At 39.1% G+C, this 21892-nt stretch overlaps 1 protein-coding gene across 4 annotated transcripts in view; it reads right to left on the bottom strand.

Annotated features, from left to right (window-relative positions):
- The window catches only part of GHR (growth hormone receptor), a 306706-nt gene that overhangs the window by 205827 nt on the left and 78987 nt on the right, over positions 1–21892 (bottom strand). The window lies entirely within an intron of this gene.

Below are 21892 nucleotides of genomic sequence, written 5' to 3'. Positions count from 1 at the left end.
AAAGAAATAAACTCATACATCCCATACTCTTTACCCCTCCCTCTCGTTGACCACTAGTATTTCAATCTATCTGCATTTTTACCCTTTATCCCTGCCCTCATTATCTATTTATTTTTTATCCTTATTTTTCTTACTCCTCTGTCCATACCATGGATAAAAGATGCATCAGACTCAAGGTTTTCACAATCACACAGTCATACTGTAAAAGCTATATAGTTATACAATCATCTTCAAGAACCAAGGCTACTGGAACACAGCTTAACAGTTTCAAGTACTTCCCTCCAGTCACTCCAATATACCATAAACTAAAACTCCTTACATGTTTTATCTCTTTTGATAAAACCCTTCACAAAGCCCTTTGAAGAAGCTCTTCAATCATCTTATATTGCAAAAGAGGACTCTAAAGCCCAAGGTTAGTTACACTACTGAGAAATAGCCAAGCCAAGATTCCAATCAGTTAGCCTAACTCCAAGGCCTTCAATCACCGTAGTATATCACCTTTCAATTTTTTTTTTTTGGCTTAAATGTTTTTGATAAAGGTGAACTGCTTTTATGCACTAAGTAGAAAAGTAATAGTGATACTTAAGAAATGAATCTTAATCTCCGCTCCAATTAAGAAAAATCTAACAAATTCTCACTTCAGTGAACTATTAAGATGGTTATTAAGGTGCTAATTAACGGAGTAATTTGTTAAGGTTTTATGTGGCAACTGTACTGGTTTTGGCCTTTTTCTTCTTCCATATGGAAGCACATTAACAAAAGTCAGGCTCAAATACCAGTTAGAGGTTAAAATGACCCAAAGAAAAGAAAATTAAATAATAATGACAGAAATCAAACCTATTATGTTACAGTTATTCTCTGTGCCCCCTCCAAAAATAAGCTAGATAAAGTCTTCGTTGCTATTAAAATTTATGGTTGCTATTCATTTTATGGATCAAGAAGAGCTGCCAGTGGCCTCAGTTCTTAGGGTTAAACTAAAAATCCTGATGTAGAGAGAGTGAAAATATTAGCTCCTACAAGGTCTGAAGATCAAAACAGGCGATCATAAAACTGCAGAGATGGAAGGGTTGCTACTATACTTTTTTCCACTGACAGTTTTACAATTCAGCTCTATTCTAATTGGTTCTATAATGGGACCACCCACTAAATTTTCTCCAGCTAAATAAACATCTTGAGTTGAGAGAAGTGCACACTTCTTGGTTTACTTTTTTATATCCACTCTTATTCAATACTGAATTCCAAAAGGTCAAAGACTAAATTCATTGGAGTAAAAACTGTGATCTCAATTAAGCCTTACAACCAAATACATGAAATCATTTGGTTACCATTCAACCTGTGCACACCATCACTTTTTTCGCCTCTGAACAACTCCTTGGTCAATAGTAGCCACCTCTATTTAGATGATATAGAATATAGTAACAGTGATCTAATGGGGAAGAATGCAGCAGCTTTAAAGCGGATTCCATTGGTAAACTGACAGTTTTTTAACAACAGGAAGAGAGTATAAAGGAAGACGAAGAAGGAAAGACATGTTAGCAACAGTTATAAACAGCAGCTGTGTACATGAAAGAGATACTAGCCTCTGCCAAAATAAACGACAAGGAAAAGCGAACTCTGTTTTTAACAGTAAGGTAAACTTGCTTTCTGGATTTGCAATCAATTTCCCTATGGGTCATTTGGTTTTCTGGAAGGCACCAGGTTCAACTTCTCTATGGAACACTAATGAGGTCTGGAATAAAGCAGCAGCTAACATGCACTTAGCAAACATCCTGAATATCTACTTTATGTAAGATACTGCATTCTGGTTAAGCATACATCATGCTTTATTATCTTGTGGTCTATGTATTATTTGCAATTTCAGGCTGGGTCTCTGCCCTCTCCTGGCCACCTCTGATGGGACCATTTGCTTTAAAATCTTAAGTGTCCCTACTGCCTGTCCTCTATTGCTCCTCCTCATTTGCGATGTCACAAGCCCACAGTGACCTGCACTGGCTGGCTGGTTCTTAAAAGTCCAAACCTCTTCCAAATGTTGGAGATGAAGCAAAGGAAACCACACATAATTGCTTTATCAAACAAGAATGGGATCATAGTACTTAGGAGGCCCCTCTATTAACCCTTCTACAACCTTTCCTACCTTCCTACCATCCTATAATGAGCACTGGCCATCATCATTGCCCCCACCACAGGAGAGTTCCAGGGTGAAATCTGGTATTACTCACCAGAGGCCCCGGTTTAGTCACTGTCCCACTCTCTTCCCATCTTACTTAGATCCTGCCCCAATTTTTCAACACCATTTCTCAAACCCAGCACCTGGTTCTGGGGAATCTTCCACTTCTGTTGGTCTCAGGTAATTCCACATCTCTGAATCATTTTTTTCTTCTTGCATCAAGAACCATTATGGCCCTAATCATAGATGACTGGTAGTTTGCATAAAATCAAATAAAACTTGCTTTTGGGGGAATCATAAATTATAATAGGAGAGAAGAGTGAGAGGCTTGTTTATCAGAGGAACAAGAGTAGCAATCACATCAAGATGTAGACTATGAGTTTATCTTCCCCATGTGAATTTCTGCATCTAAGAGGTGACCTTGTCCCTGGGAGATGTGAGAAACAAAAACTGTCTGGAGACCTATACCTGGAAGCTACTGGTAGGGAGCCCATGCAGACACCAAAACATAGGCATAAGTTGCATCCTCTGACTTTTAGTAAACATTTTACTTTAGTTAACCATTTGTCTTTAAGAACAATTCTGGTTAAAGAGGCACCCACTCTGACTAGGAAAAACAAATGCTTTCCTAGTGAAGTAAGTTTTATTTTATTTCGTTTTTCCAGTGGCTCATAAAATAATTTTTCAAGGACCTTTAGGACATTAAAGAATTTTTATATTGCTCTCCAGTAATGTTTGCAGCCAATTCATCCTCAACCTGTAGAAATAGGGAGAAGGGGAGGAGGGGAAGATGGGAAGGTAATATATATAAACTAAAGTCACAGACAAACCACCAAATGTCTTTCATTAAGTTTCAACTTCACTGTCACTAAGCCTTTTTATCAGCACTGCTAAGAAATAACCAGTGTGACATATTACAACTTCATCTCATCTATCTCATTTCCTTAGCCTCTAGTTTGGCTGCTGTAAGCTGTGAGGTAGGCAGAGGAAACTGTCCTCTATGAGCAGGAGAAAACTAGAGGCTGGATAATCCACAGCGTCATTTCGAGGCTAAGCAAGAAGTTCCATATCTGTTATTACAGCTTTAGTAAATATAATACAAAGGTTTCAAGAGCACTTTTCTTCCAAATCACTGCTCCTACAAAAAAGAAATCTAACAAAAGAGGTAAGTTTCTTTGGATTAAAGCCTCGTGTCCACAATAATCATTTGATTAACTAAATTCAGCGTCATCAGTAAGTAACTTGCCCATCAATGACAGTGCTGAGACCCAGTTTATGGTAGGCTGCTGTTTTCATAAGCCTCACTCCTTAAGGATCACTCCAATTCAATCTTATTTCCTTGATCACTTTTAAGAATTTCTGCCCAGAGCTATGCGTCTAAGACACCAAACCAAATACCTCAAACTGTTAAAAAAAAATGTGTCGTATGGGGGTAGTACCACCAAAAGTTGAAAGGTGAATCAGAACTGTTAGAAGGAATGGAAGACAGTCCTGAGAAACAGAATATATCAAAGTATTTAATTCCAGTCAAAACCAGTGAGTGTCCACAGTGGACAGTACTTTTAATAACAGCTTATAAAGCTATTAATGGCCAGCTTGCTAATCAAGTACAGAACCCTAAAAGATTTGGATATAGAGTATGTTTTGCTGTTGGGGTAATACAGAAATGAAAATTGATAGTTTATTCATATATTCATTAAACTAATAGGCTTGTCTTTATGTGCCAGGCAGTCATCTAGGTACTATAGACATGGGCATCATCTCTGGCCACATGAACTTAGTCAACAGTTTCATGGAGCCAGGGATTGACTGGGAGAGGTGGGAAGTGTGATATCATATCAGAAAACTCTTTGATAGCTCTTTAGTTGGATTAAATCCAAATTCCTTGAGACCTAGAAACCTACTTTTCTCCCCATATGCCAGCCTCCTTCTCCCATACCTAATTATTCTGTCACACCATTTCTTGAACACAGCCAGGTACCGGTACAATTCTGTGCCTTTAGACATATGGATCCCTGAAACCTCCCACATTTCTCTGTCTCAAGAATCAATGCACCATGGCCCAGCACTCTTCTCATGCTCACCCTGGGGTAGCTTTGCCCGCTACCATAAGGAGTCAGTTGCTATCTCCTTGCCCCTTTACACCTTCAGCACAAACCCATGCAGTGATTATCACTGTGGAATATTGGGATGGCCTATTTTTTTTTTTTTTTTACCATACACAGAGACTGGTAAGGGCGTTAAAAGGCAATGTATGCAAATTCCCATAAATACTGATTTCCACAAACCCACCAGAAGCTAAATACAGGCTAATATCTGCAAAGCCTAGGGACTTAATGGCTAGCACAAGAGCTTGGGTTCTTGGAATAGGAGCAGAGAATGCTGATGGTGGAGGAGTGTATCGCTTTTTATTTTTTCAGACAAACCTTTATAATAAAGTACCGAAATATCAAGGCACCCAATATTTGGACATCACCACGGAGAGTGTGGTACGCATGACATAGCATGAAAGTTTGATGCATACCAAGGAAGAGAGGAAATCAGATTTGATTAATACCTCCCTCTGCCATCACACACAAAAACACATAACCAAAATCAGAAAAGGAAGATAAACAGTTCTTTAGACCAGAAGGAAATTCAGATGAGTTCCAATGGAGTTTGAATTTCATTTATCCATTTATTTATTCATTCAGCAAATATTTCCCAAGTGCCTTCTATGTGCTGAACCCTGTTCTAACCACTGAAGATGTAACAAACAAAAACAAAAGAAGTGAACAAACAAAACCCCCCACAATTCCTGCCTTCACATATGTGGAGCTTATGTACCCATGACTGTGGTTAGGCAATAAATGAGTAATATAAATATATCTGATGCTGTCATCAGATGGTGAGTACTACAGAGAAAATAAACAAGGATGTTAGGTAGGGAATATTTAGATGAGGGTGAGCTTTTATACAGGCTGGTCCCAGAAGCCAACACCATATAGGAAAATTCTGAAAAATGATCTGAAAGAGATGAAGATGGGAGCTGTGAGGATATCTGGAGGGAAGGGCACTCCAGGTAAGGGGAACAGCAAGTGCAAAAGCATAAGACAGGTGCATGTCTGACACACTTGGGAAACAGCAAAGATGACAGTAAGTGAGAAGTACAATGTGTGCTGTTACAACATGCTTCTGTGACAGCTGTTAGGCCACATGCTATTGGTAAATAGTGGGATAATGTTGGGATAACCTGGGAACAAGACTTGTCTTAGGCAAGAGAAGCCAGCACAGCAGGTGTAGGACTATCACCTTCAGTAGGAAAGAAGAAAGCCCTCAGTGTGGAAGGCACACAGGTTGAAGTGATTTTAGTTCTATTTAAGAGAATTAAAAATGAGCATCTGCCTCTAGAGCTGTCTACCCAGAAATGTACAACCGCACTCCCTGTGAACCTCGGCTGCCCTACCTGGCACAGTTTTTGGCTCAAGGCAGATTGTCTAATGACCACCTCAGGGGCAACCCTACTGGCTCAGAGCTCCATTCATCTGCTTTGTCTCAATTTCCAAGTCAGTATCACTACCCTATTGTTTTGTGCATTTTAAATGTCCCTCAAGTAGCTTTCATCTAGTCTGAGCTGCTTGACTATGCTAAGTATGTCCTAAGATATCCCTAAGCCCTGTTATTTCAGTGCACTCTGTATAGAACACCAAGTTTTACAGGACTCATATAGAGCATTAGAGCAGAAATAGCTGCCCAGGTGAAGTCATGCATTCCAGGAACCATATCATTGAAGGGCCTTACAGGCCATTATAAGGACTTTGGTGTTCATTATGATTGAAATGGGAAGGGACTAGAGGGCTTTGAGAGGAGGCATTAGATGATATGATGTACTGAAAACAGACTGGGGTACAGGTGGGATGAGCAAGTATAGAAACAGACAGATCAGTTAGGAGCCTTTACAATAATCCAGGTGAGAGAGGATTGTGGTCTGGACCTAGAAGATTTGCTGATGAGTTGTCTTTGGGAGACGAGACAAAAGCAAAGTCAAAGATGACTCCAACATCTTCAGTTGCCTGAGCAACTGAAGGACAGTGATGCACTAGCTGAGAAGGGGATGACTGAAGGATGAGCCAGTTTGTGGTATGAATTCGTATTTGGTAACGTTAAATTTGAGACACCTAAAAGACATGTTAGTGGAGATGTCAACCAGATATTTGGATAGACAGAAATGTCTAGAATTCAGGGAGGAACTTCAGCATAGAAATAAAGTTGGACATATAGACATTACTTAAAGCCAAGAGAATAGATGAGATCACCAAGGGAATGAGTTTAGATAGAGGAAAAAAAAGGTCTGATGCCTAATCTTAGAGGAGGACCCTCTGAGGTAGGAGGAAAATCTGGAAAGAGTGGTGTCCTGAAGACCACATGAAGAGGGATGAGTGAGCAAATGGGTCAAAGAAGATGGGGACTAAAAACAAACTACTGAATGTAGCAAGTGGGATAGGATGAGTATTTGTTCCAGTTTCTAAGCACAGTTAATGTCTGCAGTCCCAACACTCTCAAAAGTGATCTGGTTTGGATGATAAATTATATGGTGATCCTAAAATGGATGGCACTAATAGTCTTGACAAAGGCACTTTCCATGGAATAATGTAGTAAAAACATGATTACTGTAGACTGTAGATCAGCAATGAATATGAGAAGAAGAAATGAAGACACAGAGGATAGACAACTCCGAGTTTTACTGAAAAGGGGAAGAGAAGAATGGAGTAGTGGCTAAAGGAAAGCACATAAGCTGAATGGAGACTTTATGTTTATTTTTTTATAAGATTGACAAAATTACAGCATGTCTGTATGACTAGAATGATCCATTGGAAAGACAAAATAGGTAATACAAGAGAAAAGGGAAAGAATTGTTGCAGTGATATCCCTGAGTAGAAAGAAAAAGGGAATGAAAGTCCAAAAGGAGAGGTTTGTCTTAGAAAATCTCTATTAATGGATGGAAGGTAAAGTATTTGGGCACTAATTCAGGTAGATGAGTAAATATGGTGATGGGAGCTTGTATAATCTCTTCCGATTGTTTTAATTTTTTTTCAGGAAAATAGGAAACAAGGCTATCTGAACAGACATAGGATATGGAAAGTGCTAGAGATGTAAGGAGAAAAGACAAGGTATAAAATAATGTATAAAATAATTGCCCAGTGGAGAGGGAAAACGAATGGACTAGGGAAATGGATGGAGTCACCAGCCATTACTATGGGCTCAGTTGAAATTAGTGGCCATGCAGTTCTGCATTTTCTCCAGTCATTTGAGTTCTCAGGAAAAGTCATAGTGTAGGCCAAGAAGTAGATTTAAATAGAGTCGGGATTTTGTCAGGCAAGTATAATGAAGAAATAGAAATACAAAAAAATTATGAAAATGAACCATGGAATAAGATGTGAGGTAAAGATTTTTATTTCTCATCAGCTGCTAATTGTGCAATTGTCACATAGCAAATGACAAGCCATAGATACAACTTTCATCTGTGATCTTTTCCCACTTTTTAAAAAAACATTCTCTCTTTAAAGCTGATAAAACAACAATAATATAAAACACAAATTTCCTGTTTAGAGATAGATAAGCATAATATCCCCATATATATTCACAATAATCAACTCCTGATGTTTCCTATAAGAGGACATCAATCCTTCCCTCAATTGATAACTCCAAAAGACAGTAAGACCGGCAAAAGTATGGGACACTCCTAGAAAGGGAGGTGTGAAATCATTTGCCAGTCACTTTCATGTTTGTGACTGCCCCAGGCATCATGACTTCTCGTATCCATTTCTAATTCTTCTGGAGAGATTCTCAGTGACTATTCTCTTTATTTTTTCCCCTTTGACCTTTCTTCATCAGCGAACTATATGACCTGTCCTCTCAGCCACATAACAATTTATATATCTGAGTGATGAGGCTGGGACAGGATGAACTGACCAGCAATTATCCTCATTGCCATCAGAAGCTAGGAGGAGCATTTGGAAGAAAGCAGATGCTCTCAAGACTGCTAAACCGAGATGATATGAGGTCAGGGCCCTGAATTCCTTGGAAAGACCATTCTTTTTTTGGCAGTTTGTGCCTTCCAAACCAGCATTTCTTACCTGGGCTGGTTATTCTCTGTTTACCTTTTCTCACTACCCCAACAGATTCGTTCTCCTTCTTTGCCCTGCTCTACATCTCAGGAGGCTGAATGGACAGCATCTCCAGGATTCCTTGCTGGCTGATCACCTGATGGGATTGAACAATGGAGATCTGAAAGTTGTAAGAACAGTCAGCGCAGTTCTTCCACACAACTCTGGGCTCTAGCAGGGGCTACGTCCCTCCATGATGCTAGCTTACGTTGCACAGGCCTTCCTCCGTGGCTCCTGCTTTCACAGCTCTAGAGTAACAGCATCTCCTCACATTACTCTTCCAGGCCCCAACATGGTAACAGCTTCCCCTTGCAGTTATGGTCTGAGTGCCCCAAATCCTTTGTTGGTGACCTTAACTTTGGTATATGCACTCATACTTTGGTATATATCGCCTTCATTAAAGTTTCTTGAACCTTCTGAGTTAGATTCTGTTCCTCATCAGGATCTTGATTGATACACCATTCCAAGTTTCACTATGTATAATTTTTCAACTGTACTTCAGGGCTGGAGCTGCAAGACTAGAGAAATACCAGACGAAGGAAAGGCAAATCCCTAACATGTATAATATGCACATTCATTTACTTAGAGTAAATAGTAGACACAGAACGTTTTACTCTAAGAACTTCAGAAAGTCTTTAACAGGGAACTACATCTATAAGCAGCTTTTTTCTTTTTATTTTACAAAAGTTTCACTTGCAGAATCAAAGGATATATATATAGGCTAGGGTCACTTTTGTTGAAATCTTTTTCTACTGATTTTGTGACCCAAAAACTAATCATTTGATGACAGAGCTGATTTGATATTCTAGGCAATCAGCTAGAGATAAGACGACTGGAAAGCCCTTGCCTAATAAAGGGCCCTAAAATTGTGTTTCATAGAAAGAAACATGCAGGAAATGAGAAGAAATTTAACGTACTTCCAATTTTTAACAGTAACAACTGGCCCATTTCATGGCCAATTTGTGCCAAATGTCAATAGATTAGTAATACAATCTTATATTTATTCAGGATTAGACATTTGGCTATAAAGACTGAGGTCAAAGAATGCTGCTGTTAATTTTCAATGAATTTCCTTAATCATCAACTGCTAATGACTATTCCTATTTCCTTGTAAAGATTCAGGATTCTGAAAGCCTGGAGAAAAACAGGCTTTCACCCAGAGTGAGCTCAGGTCAGGGTGAGATTCCTTACGGAGATTTATGATTGTAAGAGGCTTTTATCTTAAGGAAAATAACTTCTCAGATTGACTAATTTCACTAGTAGACGTCAACATCAAACAGATGTCAATATTAAATTGGAGCTACTAAATATCTTCATGTATAGGATATACAATCTTAACCTGGGCTATAGAGACTAAAAATATAAGCCTGTTCAGTATTAATAAATAGGCAATCTATGGTTTAACCTACTGGTGAGTCAAATATATTTTGCTATGGAAAATGAAGAGAGCAATTACCGCATGCTAGGAATCCTCTTTTTGGCTTTTCTCCCAAAAGAATACGGTAGAGTGAGCAATCATGAAGATAGATAAATCTTAGTTCCAGTCCTGGCTTTGCCTCTTATAACCTCATTAATCTTGGGCATGTAAATTCACCTCTCTAAGCCTCAGTTTTTTCATCTAAATTATAGGAAAAATATTCGTTTTCCTTGACTCAAAGATGTATCAATTATAAGATGCCCTATCTCACTTAGAAATGGCTTTTAGGGAACAAATAAACATTAATACATTAAATATACTTAACAATATGCAATGTAGTCTGATTTCAGAGACATTAAACTGGATAAAACCTGGTTTAGAATCTAGGAAATATGACAAGATTATCCAATTCACAGAGTATGTGACATGGAGTAAATGAGGTACAGAACATAAAGAGCCCATCATGACTCCTGACTTCACAGCAGGTCATCAATAAATACCAATGTTTTATTGTTAGCATTAATACTAGTATTAAGCAGGGGAAATATCTATTAGGCTTCTGCTCAATATATTTTAGTTCAAAATAACATGGAATTTTAGAGATAAAAATAGATCACAGAGAGTCTATTCCCTTCACTTTATAGATGATCTACATGGATGGTATGACAAAGTCAATTGACTTATCAAAGTCTTCCATATAACTACAGAATTGAGACTAGAATTCACATATCTTATTAATTTCTCCAATTAATAATAATAATAATAATAAATGCTTACTATATGCCAGGCATCATGGTAATTGCTTTATATATAAAATATTGTTGAAAGGCCACAATAATCCAATACGACAGTGTGTTAGGCAGTGTTATCCCATTTTACAGAAGAAGAAGCTGAGGTTCAGGCAGAATAAGACTCATGCTTGGTCCTAGTGAGAGCTTTGATTCAAATCCAGGTCTGCCTGATTCCAAAGCCTGAACTCTCTTCATTGAGCTAATGCCTGTACTTGGCTTCACACTGGCTCTTTCTTAGATTGTCTTATAGCTGGAAGTGTTACCTTTTAATAAAAATATTAATTCCACAAATGGAAAGACAATGCTACTATGTCTTTTGAATCCTCCATGGTACACAGCACACAGCTGGACACTAAATAAATGTTCAAAAATATTTTCTAAATGTATGAGAGGTAGCAATTTTTAAAAACATTTAATACTTGGAAAAGAAAAAAAACATAAACACTTAAGCTCGTAATGTAAGAAAACTGAGCACAAAATTACTCATGTAATGACTTGTACCTGGATGCCATCCCTTTACCAGAAGTTCTTCCTTGCTTCTTTAATCACTCTCTACTCAGCAGTTCAAGGATTGGGCTAGCACAGAAATTCTGCTCAGCTCCAAGAATTAGAAATCTAGCATATTCTCATGCTGGTCCCATGCCAGTTCTGCTTTCTCTAATAGTCAAACAGCTCTGAACATGCATGCTTAATAACCCCCTAGGGAGGGCAAGGCAGACAGGTGTATGGCTGAAATTCATCTGCCCTTGAGAACAACAAAACCACTTCCAATTGGTATACATGACCCAGTTTAAAGCCAAGGAATTAAAAAAACTGGAAACAATTGTTAGCTAAAAGGAGCAGGGCAAGCAAGTGACTCTCTTCACAAAAGAAAAAAGCTCCACTTGAGATAATCTCTTTAAAAAATAAAGAGATCTAGAATAACAGGCAAGAACTTTCTAGAAGACTCTCTTGGGAAGGTGTGAAGATGGCCAGAGGTCCTCTGCATCCATGTGCTAACTTGGAGAAAACCTCACACTCTTTAGAAGAACATATTACTCATACTGAAGACAGGCATAGAAAGATCATAGGGATGTGAAGGCAATGTGGAATTTTACCTATACACTTCTGTATATCCTCCTTGAAATTCTCCCACTTCTTCCCTCCTCCAAGCCAAGCAAGTTCCATTCCCATTAAAAACTGGACATGAAATCTGGTGAAATTAGACTAGGGACCTTTGTCAACCACAATCTTTCCAACCCAAATTGATAATATCATTCAACCTGGGAAATGCATATGAACTATTGCAGTAGTCTAAGATTTGAGGTATGTTAGATTGAATTCTGTACCTCAGTTTAGACATGTTCTTAATCTTACTCTGTGCTTTTATAGGTATGAACCCACTATAAATAAGACCTCTTGAAAATGCTATTTTCAGTTAAGGTACAGCTCAGCTGAGTGATGACAGATCTTAATCCATAGTACTGGAGGCCAGATAAAGAGAAGAGACTGGAACCTAGAACTTAGAGAAGACAGGCCATAGGGAGAAACCAGAAGAACAGTTGGAAGGAAATTATTTCACCACATGACAGGAGGCAGAGACACAAACCCAGGAAGCCCAAGGATTGCCAGCAGTCAGCACCCAAAATGCTACAGACTCAGAGAGAATATGAGTTTTGTCAATACTTTGGACTTCTTCTATCCTCAAAACTGTGGGCCAATAAATTTCTGTTGTGATGCCAAAACCTATTGTGTGGTGTTTGTCATAGTGACTAAGACAGTAGCGAAAATCCAAAAGACAATCCCATGTTTTTACAACACAGACAGGATAAAAGACCATGATGCTTATCAGGGCCATGGGTCTCGTATTAAAGGGCTACATAAGAAATTTGTTTAGCCAGTGTTATAGCAGTCATTAATTCAGTGTGTTCATTTAATGTATCCTTATTGCTTTCACAAAGTTCCCCTTTTTTCTTTTATCCCACCCCCCCTATTTTTTAATCTCACCCACTTTCATTCTAAGCACATACAAGGCTGACATTTTTAGTCCTAATACACACTCCCTGTTGAACACTTATAATAGTCTCTGATATCTTCCCCCAGATATCCATAAGGCTCTCCCTTTTATTTCCTTCAGTTCCCTGAGAAAATGTCAACTGAACAGACAGGCATTCCCTGACTATCCCATATAAAATACTAGCTCTTCACCCATCCCTGCTTCATCTATATGCCCTTACCCTATTTTCTTTTTCCCCATGATACTTATCCCTATAGGAAATACCATTTTTCTTTACTGTTTATCTCTCTTCAATAAATATAAGAAAGGATTTTGTCTTGTTCATTGTTGAATCTCTACCACTTAAATAATGACTAACTCATAACAGGCTCTAGATAAATATGTTAAATGAATAAACAATCTCCAAGTGGAGTCTTGCTTTCATATCATATCACTGCCAAAAGAAGACAGTATAGTCCACAAAGTTTTAGGTAAAAATATCTCTTTCAAACATCTCTCATCACAAAACATAGAATTACTTGAACCCCTCCTCCTATAAAAACTTTTTTTAAAAAGTGAATCATGTTTATTCTACTAGCACCTTCCATATCTTAATACCCATTTTTGAATGAGATCATTATCTAAGTCCAAAACAAGTTCCAAAGCATTGATTGAAGTCTCTCAATAACCTGTACACCATGCCACAGTATAAAACTTTCCTTTTATTGATCAAAACTTGGGCACATAGCGCATGTGGAACGTGGAGGTGGAGAAAAGTTAGATCCATACCTGACCATGGAAAGTCCTACCTCAGAAACCCTGGTAAAAGTGAATTAAAGTTAGGCAAAGCCCGAGGCACCAAATCAGACAGTGAGAGTACACCTTGTAATCAGGACTTGTAAATACCAGTAGAACATGTTGTACCTTTCTTTAGGTGATGTTCTCATCTTCCAGCTAAACGCTGTCTGAAACTGATAATTTTCCAGCTTAACTCTCCCTCTCTCCTTTAGATCAAGGAGGAAACATGAATACTATATATCTTTAAAGACATCTTTAAGTTTAAAATGCACAGTTGGTGCTTTCCTCCTGTCAGTGAAAGAAATTCAGGAATTGGTATACTGTACCAGTGAGTTGAATTCAATCACATAACCTCAATTGGGAGTTATTAATTGGGTAAAGATGATGCTGCACAGAGGTGGGAAGAGAAACAGAAAGGATAGCTGGTGTGATTTAAAGATAAATTCATTTAAAACTGTTATTCCTTTCAAGTTCCAATCAGAAATTTATTTAGCAGGCATAATTTACAAGTACAAGAAGGCAAATTAATGGAAATCTGCCATTCATAATTGGCAAATATTATGTAATCATGCTCTAAAGAGCAAACAAAAATAAGTTTCTGATTCTAGAAGCCAAAAGCACATTGCTGGCCTACTTAATTTTTTGAATCTTTAATTTGAAAAATCAATTTTAATTTTGTCTCTTATTTCTCTTACTTATTCCTAAGACCTTGAAAATTCCATAACTTCATAATTTTAAACATTTTACTTAGTAATAATCACATGTTTTGTGCCTACATTGTTAAAAATTCCAGCCTAGGGTCTGAATCGATGGGGTTTATTATGGCATAAGGGGCTATGCCAATTTGTGCTGCCAACTCTCCTCTCTGGACCTCAGTGTCTTGTCTTCTTGTTAAAATGAGAGTTAACAGACCTGAAAATCTTTGAGGTCGCTCTCTGCCATGTGAGTTTCTGACCCCCACTTAGTTTTCATATATGAGTGCCGACAGACAAGTGACACTCCCGTGGGAAGAAGTCTGGACAAACATCTGAAGGGTAGATCTGGATGATGACCCACACTTCTAGACTGGACGGTGATTAGTTGGACAGCAATTAACACCATGCATGGAAAAGTTGCTACGAGGCTTAGCAAAAATACCAGTTGCCCAACATGGTGATTATGGGATCTTTCTCTCAGTAGTTTGGCAGTATCTCTTTCAGCTGAGATGATTTTCCATCCATAGGGCACTTTTTGCCACTAAAAAGAATCTTTTGTGTTTATAAATCCAGCCACTTTTGTTATTTCAGAGCAGTGGTTCTCAACCAGGAAGATTTTTTTCCCTGGAGGCATCCTTGACAATATCTGGAGACATTTTTGATTGTCATTCTGGGGGGTGAGGGTTGATGTTGGCATCAAGTGAGTAGACAGCAAGAATGCTGTTAAACTTTCTGCAATGCACAGGGAGGCTCCCACAACAAAGAAACATCTGGTCCAAATGTTAATAATGTCAAGGTCAAAAACGCCAGTCTAGGGAGAAAAGCTTTAGATAGATAGAAGCCCAGCCATGTCTATGGCAAACAAATACGAATAGGAATTCTTGGACCAATCTTTATCTTTTCAAATTTCACAGACATTCATCATACTTGTTTAGAATTAATGAGTGTTTACATTAACTTAAAAATTAATGAAGTAACTTGAAAGCCAATTCAGATGTAGGTGGGACTAAACAATCTGTTTACTGATGCCCTTTTCTGGGTATATTTTAAAGTCAGTCTCAAAGGCTGTCACTTCCTTACAAAGCATTATTGAGTACTTAGATATGATTGGACCTACCAGAGTAACACTTAGTTTCATTTCAAAGTTTAGTCTCATTTCGACCCAAATCCACGCAGCCAACCACAAATTTCACCAGGGTCAGTACTGAGTTAATACTCTCCCCCATTATAATCTCAGTGAGATACAATCATATATACAGAGCCTGATGCCTCTTGAATGCAAGCAACTGTGACAGTTTTTAATGTCAGAATATTGGTTTTGTGCCTGGCATCCCAGAGCATGAGTCACTTTAGAACCTGAACTTAAATAATTAAGCACTTGCCACGTGAAACTCCAACACATATTATTTTAATTGCTTTCAGAAAAAAAAATTCTAAAATGTACCATACACCTCTTTGCCTTTTACAACAGGTAATAATGAACTTAATTTAACCTTTTCTTAATGGTTTTAGGATATCATCATTATGGATGTCGGCTGTCAATCTATGCTACTGCCATATGCTGGGCAACAGAAATAGTGGTTGAAGGAAAGGGTTTCCCTTGCCAAGGTTTCTATGGTCTTTGTAGGCCACCTGGTAAGCAATGCTTATTTTAAACTTCCTGCCTTCGAAAACCTCCCTCTCTTCACAAAATCACCAGACATGGAAGCACAAGCATTTCCCTTACAAGTAGAAAGCAATCATGAAGGTCTGATATCTATTCACCCTTCCATTTCATATGCTAAGAATTCTCCAACAAAATTTGACTTGCAAAGATAAGCGAACAAGTGTGCAAAATCAGTTTTCCCATGATTTCAATATTATCTGACATTTATTAAGTGTGGGCTTATGTGTACCCTCTGTGCATGATGCCTGTCATGCAATACTTAATTTCATCCACAAAAAAATCCCATGAGAAGGGTCCGTGTATTCTCATTATACAGAACTAGGAAGACGTTGAGGCACAGAAACATTGAGTAATTTTGCCTAAATGGCAGAACCCAAATTTGAAACAAAGGACTTTGTTTTAATCACAACCCCCAAGTCTGCAAAATGATAGCCTGTGACATGGCCCACAGATATGTTTTCCTTGACTCTCATTTACAACTTTAGGAGTCACCATTTGCAGCTGGGCAGCTTGTGCCTGGGACAAAAGCTCAGTTGAAAGGGCCAGGGAGGGTTAAAACTCAACCCATATTCCACTTGTACAGCCCCCAGTGCCGGAGTGAAGGAAGGAAAACTGTTGCCTAATTTGGACACCTTTGTCAAGATTTGGCCAGATGAGCTAGTGGCAGCCTTGGTTGTCAATACTAACAAATTGTGATATTTCACACAGATTTCCAAATTTATGGCTTCTAATGGAAAGGAAAAAAGGAAAGAAGAAAAGGAAAAAGGGAGGAAAAGAAGGAAGGGAGGAATAGGGGAGGGAGGGAAGGAAGAAAGAATGGAAAGGAGTGAGGGAGAATGAACCAAACTTTCCTCTTGCAGCAACATTTTCTCTGGAAGGGGCATGTGCTTGCTTGGGTGTGACTGTCATTCTTCATACATTTATGTCACCTGCCAAGATGCTAAGGGTTTGAATTTCTGACCTCTGTTTTACATTACAATTCTGACATTTTGCCTTAAAATCCCCTCCTTTTTCCTCCTAGAAAAAGGACCAGTCACAGTGCTTAAACTAAGTTTTAGCTCCTTTGCAGAGCAACCAAAAGCTTAGCTCTCCTGAGCCAAATGATTTCCTGAGGTGACTAAAGCAGAGTGGGTTCTGCTTTCCTATGCCTGGAAGCAAAAAAATAAAGGAAAGAAAATCCTTTGCTGTTGATAGCCACGTATGAGGGAAGGATTCAAGGTATCTTAAAAATGTCCCCTTTATAGCATCTCCTTACTAATATGAAAATTGCACATATGAGTGCTTACATTCTGGAGGCCTCATTGTTAGCTTCTCCTTACATCACACCAAGCCTCACCCGGGCCTGGAGCATAAGGGCAATCAATGAAGAGTCATAGGGAATGGCGACTGGAGATAAAAGTTATTGCTGACTGAACAGTTGTCAACTGGTGGGTGTGAGAGACTTCCCCAACCCAGCAACACTCCAGTTTATGCTGCATTTGTCTGTGCCAAGCTGATATGACCTAGCAGTTCCCAGTCACCTCCACAAGCCCTTACAGAACATGTTGCTGCCTGGTTAGAGAGACACCTATTGCCAATAGCACAGCGAGGAGACTTGGAACCTCGTTATCCTTTCACCCTTGCCTGCATTTGGTTGAGGACATGTGGCAGCTACCAGACTGCACTGGCATTTGCCTTGTTTTACCATGGAAGCAAGAAGGAAATCGTAGCATCTGTTGGAGCTCTTTCCTGTATTCAGGGGTTTGGAGCGGAGCAACAACCTTTATTCTACTACGTTCACCTGAAATGCGGAAATGCAGGTTCCATGAGAGTTTAGACCAGAAGTATCCAATGAGTCCATGCATTAGAATTCCCTCTTGAAACACAGACTGTAAGATGCTTACTTGACATCCTTTCTGACCTGCTTCTTTTACCTACAGAATCCATTTTAGGGGTGTGACACTGTATCCTGCTTAAAACAAATAAGAAAAACCCCTATATTTTTCCAGGTTCATTGCAGGGAGTTGAAGTCGCTGAGTAATACATCTAGAAAAACCATCAAATTTGGCTGTCTTGTCCATTTTTTTCTTTTTTTGTTTTTTCCTTTTACCCTTCTTTTCTTGCTGCCTAGAAACAGACATGTGCCTGGCTGTCCTACCATCATTTTCTAAGATGCAATAAGAACTGTGGAGCAGAAAACTAGAAGAAGCTTACAACATTTGCTTATAAAGACTGTAATGCTTATTAGCACAGGGACTTTGAGCTGTACCTAGTGTCTCTAAGTCTCAGCTGCCTGAGGTATTACCTGTGTTGCAGGATTTTTATGGGGATTTAAATGGGATGATGGGTAAGAAACTGCCTCACAATGGCTGATATTAAACTGCCAATGAACCAATTTGTGAATACACCATTCCTTTCTCCTGCTTATCCTTTTTCCCGTATGAATATGGGATTAAGAGTAAGGCTGATCCTCAGCTGCTTTGCCTCCCAACTCCAATCTGATTGACAGACTCAAGGGAAAATGAAGCCAGGTTACTTGATCTCTTGCTTACTCTGCTAGCACTTACAGAGCTGGTCTCTGTCTAAGGTGAGTTATCGTCAACTGGCACAGACCTGTCCAGAGTAAACAAGGCCCTAGGATGGTGAAAGAGATTCCCTTTAAGAATAGCAGTAGGAACCCAAGGAAAGTAAGAGGTAGGGACATGTCAAGCTGGGGCAGAAAAGAGACATGGCCATTCTCAGTAGGGTCTCTGAAAATACCTGAAATAAAGTAGACATCAGGAAGTGTCTCAAATCCTTTTACTGTCCAGGACATTCATGAGGGTGCACAAACACACACACACACACACACACACACACACACACACACACCAATGAAACAACAGCAAAACAGAAAAGCAAAGAGGAAGAGCAAGTCACTGCTATCATATCAAGGTTTGGAGACTAACACAGAGAGGGAAAAGAAGATATTCCATTCTCTCCTCCATCTAAAAACACACTCATTATTCAGATAATGAGCATGAACTCAACTGTCCTCTGAAAGCCTAGACCCTGGAATAGGATGCCGAATACAGTCTACTGATTAGATGACTCTTTTCAAGCTTTGGAACACTTTTATAAAGAGAACTATAAAATTCCACAATATCTTTGTGCTAACCAGCACTTCTTTGGCACCACATAAATCTGATAACTTCCTGCTCCTTAAAGAAGAGGTTGGCAAACATTTTCCATAAAGGGCCAGATGGTAAATCTCTTAGGCTTTTTGGGTAGGGTCTCTGTTGCAACTACTCAACTACCAGCATGTCTCTGGCCTTATAAAGATAAAATCTCCACTGAGGACTTATGCCCCATATTGGAGTCATTTTATTGCATTACTGTAGTCATTTACTATAGACACGCAGTGTGTAAATATTTGGTTGTTGCTGGGAAGAGGCCCTGCAAAGACCAAGAATCCTTCATGTTCCTGATGGAATTTGAGAATGCTTAGAAATGATGGTCTAAAACATGTTTCCCTTTTTCATGAAGTGAATAAAAGAAGAGCCAAAGCATTGCCTATACCTCCCACAAGAATTAATCTAACCAGGAGCCTATCAAAAAAACAACTTTCAGAGAGGACTAGAGAAAATTTTATCCTATTACCAATACATTTATAGGAAATACAGAGGACAGAAAAACATATTAATAGATACTACAGAGCAGCAATCAGCAAAATCCGGACTGTAGGGAACTCTCCAAGACAAAAACTCAGATTTTTTCTCTAACAAATCAATTACAGAGAAGGAGAGAAAGAAAAAGAGAAGGAGAAAGAGAGTGAGTTAGAAGATTGAGCCTACAGATTAGAGGAGTAATATTCACAATATGTGAACATCATTTGGAGACTGATTCAAACAAACTGTAAAAACAACACAAAAAAATGATGGCAATTATGAGACAAGCGTAAATTTGAATACTAACTAATGTATAATTATTTAAATTTTTCATTATTTTTCATTATAATAATGGTATTATAAATATACCTTAACAGAGCTTTTCTTTTAGAGATTTATATTGAAAGACTAATGAATGAAGTGAAATGATAAAGACTTAATGAATGAAATAAAGTTATGTCTGTGATATGCTTTAAAATAATATAGGAGGAGGCTGCCCATAGTGTCGCACGGCCTAAACATGTCCCCCACCTCCACCCCGAGCTCTGTGTATCAGTTCAGGGCACTCCTAGACCCACGCATGTGCACGGACCCCCAATCATGTCATTTAGTGCTGGGAACCTCAGTTTACAGCAGTCCTAGAACCGCACATGCGCACGCCCCTCAGCCAAACTTCCCAGCTCTGAGAAAGTGCTGACCTACACAGCCAGGTCACATCTGCCCCCAATCCACGAAGGCCTAATACTGACCTGCTGCCACAGCTCCACGCATGCGCACAAAGGGCCCCATGCCTTAGGCCAGCACACACCAGGGCTACGATCCCCAGACCAGTGCACCCAGTGCACACAGCTACATCCTCCCTGGCCGCTGGGTGCCCATGTTCACAAGCATCTGCGTAACATCCCCAACCTGCACCCATACCTGCCCTGAAACAAATCACTGCACTGAGTGTCCCACCCTGTGCCCTGTTCCCTGCTGTACAACCATCCCGCAACATAATGCCTTAGACTACTGAAAGAAATCAACTCTCAAAGTAAATCAATTCTCTGTGGGTTGAGTGACACTAAAGTATTCTTAAAGTGAAGGAGCACAAACTTTGGTAACCCCCAGCCAGTACTTTACAATACTACTGACAACCAGAGGCTTAATCAGGGTAGGAAGTATGAAGAGGAAGAAAATTACATGTATAAGACTCAAGCATGAGAAAAAAAAAAAAGACTCAAGCATGGAGATGGAGCATGGGACCTTTTTTGTACACATTATAGTGAAAGGCCACATGGCGTCATTTTGAAGCACTGCATCAAGAGACCTAGGTTTTAGCCCACACAGTTCAGCTGAGCAATCTTAGATGGTCACTTAACCACTCTGGATATCGACTGTCATTTATAAATTGGAAGATCTGGAATAGAAGTTTCTATGAATATTCATAATCTGAGCTTTAAAATTGAAGATAAAAGCTCATCAAAGCCAGACCAAGAACACCAGACTTAAATAGGCTGCCCAATTCCAACCTTGTGAAAGAGCTTCTTGGAAATGTTAATTCTGTGCCATAAAGCCCTGGGTTTTAGCAAGACAAAGATAAAAGGTAAAATTAGTGAAGCTGTGTAGAGATTCTACTGAATAAAATGAAATGTGGAAATTAATATGCCCTATACTGGGATCAGTTTTAAACCAAGGGGATGAATTACAGGTGAGAGTAAATGGGTTTTCTGTTAGGCTACTGCCTACTCTGGGTATTCAACTGTCCAGGGGTGCCAATTGTCCTGAAGGCAGTCTGTCCTTCAACACCCATAAAAGTAATCTATTGGGCATACCTGATAGTTACAAACTTTGCATGCTAACTAATTTTGCCCAAGCTTCTAGAATTCTAGCTCCTGTGACACCACACATGGATTCTCAAGTGGTATTGATCACGCAATGAAGCACAGTTCCAGGAGGCATCTCAACACAGAGAGGTATAATGTATCAGGCCTTAAACTTCCTGTAAATGTTATCTTTAGCCCTGCAACATGATTTAAAAAAAATAAATGGTCCAGTTTTCTAAATGGCCATTAAAGAGAACACAGTTCATGGGAGAGGATGAAGAAGTCCAGTAAGTCAAATTGGCTGACAGTGCTGTCGGCACTAAATTTTAGGAATTGTTTACTAATCAAGAAAAACAAACTTTCCCTGCTCAGAAAGACTAATTATGATTATGCTTATGCTTCCCGTTCTGACACAAAGCACTTCTTCACAAAGCAGGGAGGTTTCTGACTATGCTGCCTTTACTGGTCTTGACAAGAGAAGTGATGAATCACAGAGGCCGCTTGGCTCTCTCTCAATTTGTAATAACTCTTTACCCAGGGCTATATCACAGCTGGCCAGATGCAGGAAGCTTTTGCTGTTGGTAAAGAGAAATGTGTTCACGACTGATCAGTCTTACCCTGGCACAGTGAATAGAACTAGTGGGGAGGAAGCCCATCAAGCTGCTGTTGCAAAGGGAAAGTGAGCAAGATAGAATCGACGTGCTCTTCAGGAAAGCCTTTTGATGATGGTCCTAAAACTAATTTATAGCAAGAGATAAAATATTCAATCTAATCTTATGCATAATGGAGAGCTAAATATCTCTGAG

This window comes from Tamandua tetradactyla, chromosome 9 (genome assembly GCF_023851605.1).
Source record: "Tamandua tetradactyla isolate mTamTet1 chromosome 9, mTamTet1.pri, whole genome shotgun sequence".
NCBI lineage: Eukaryota > Metazoa > Chordata > Mammalia > Pilosa > Myrmecophagidae > Tamandua > Tamandua tetradactyla.
The sequence above is the reverse complement of the archived record's forward strand: the minus strand, read 5'-3'. Positions and strand labels throughout refer to the sequence as shown.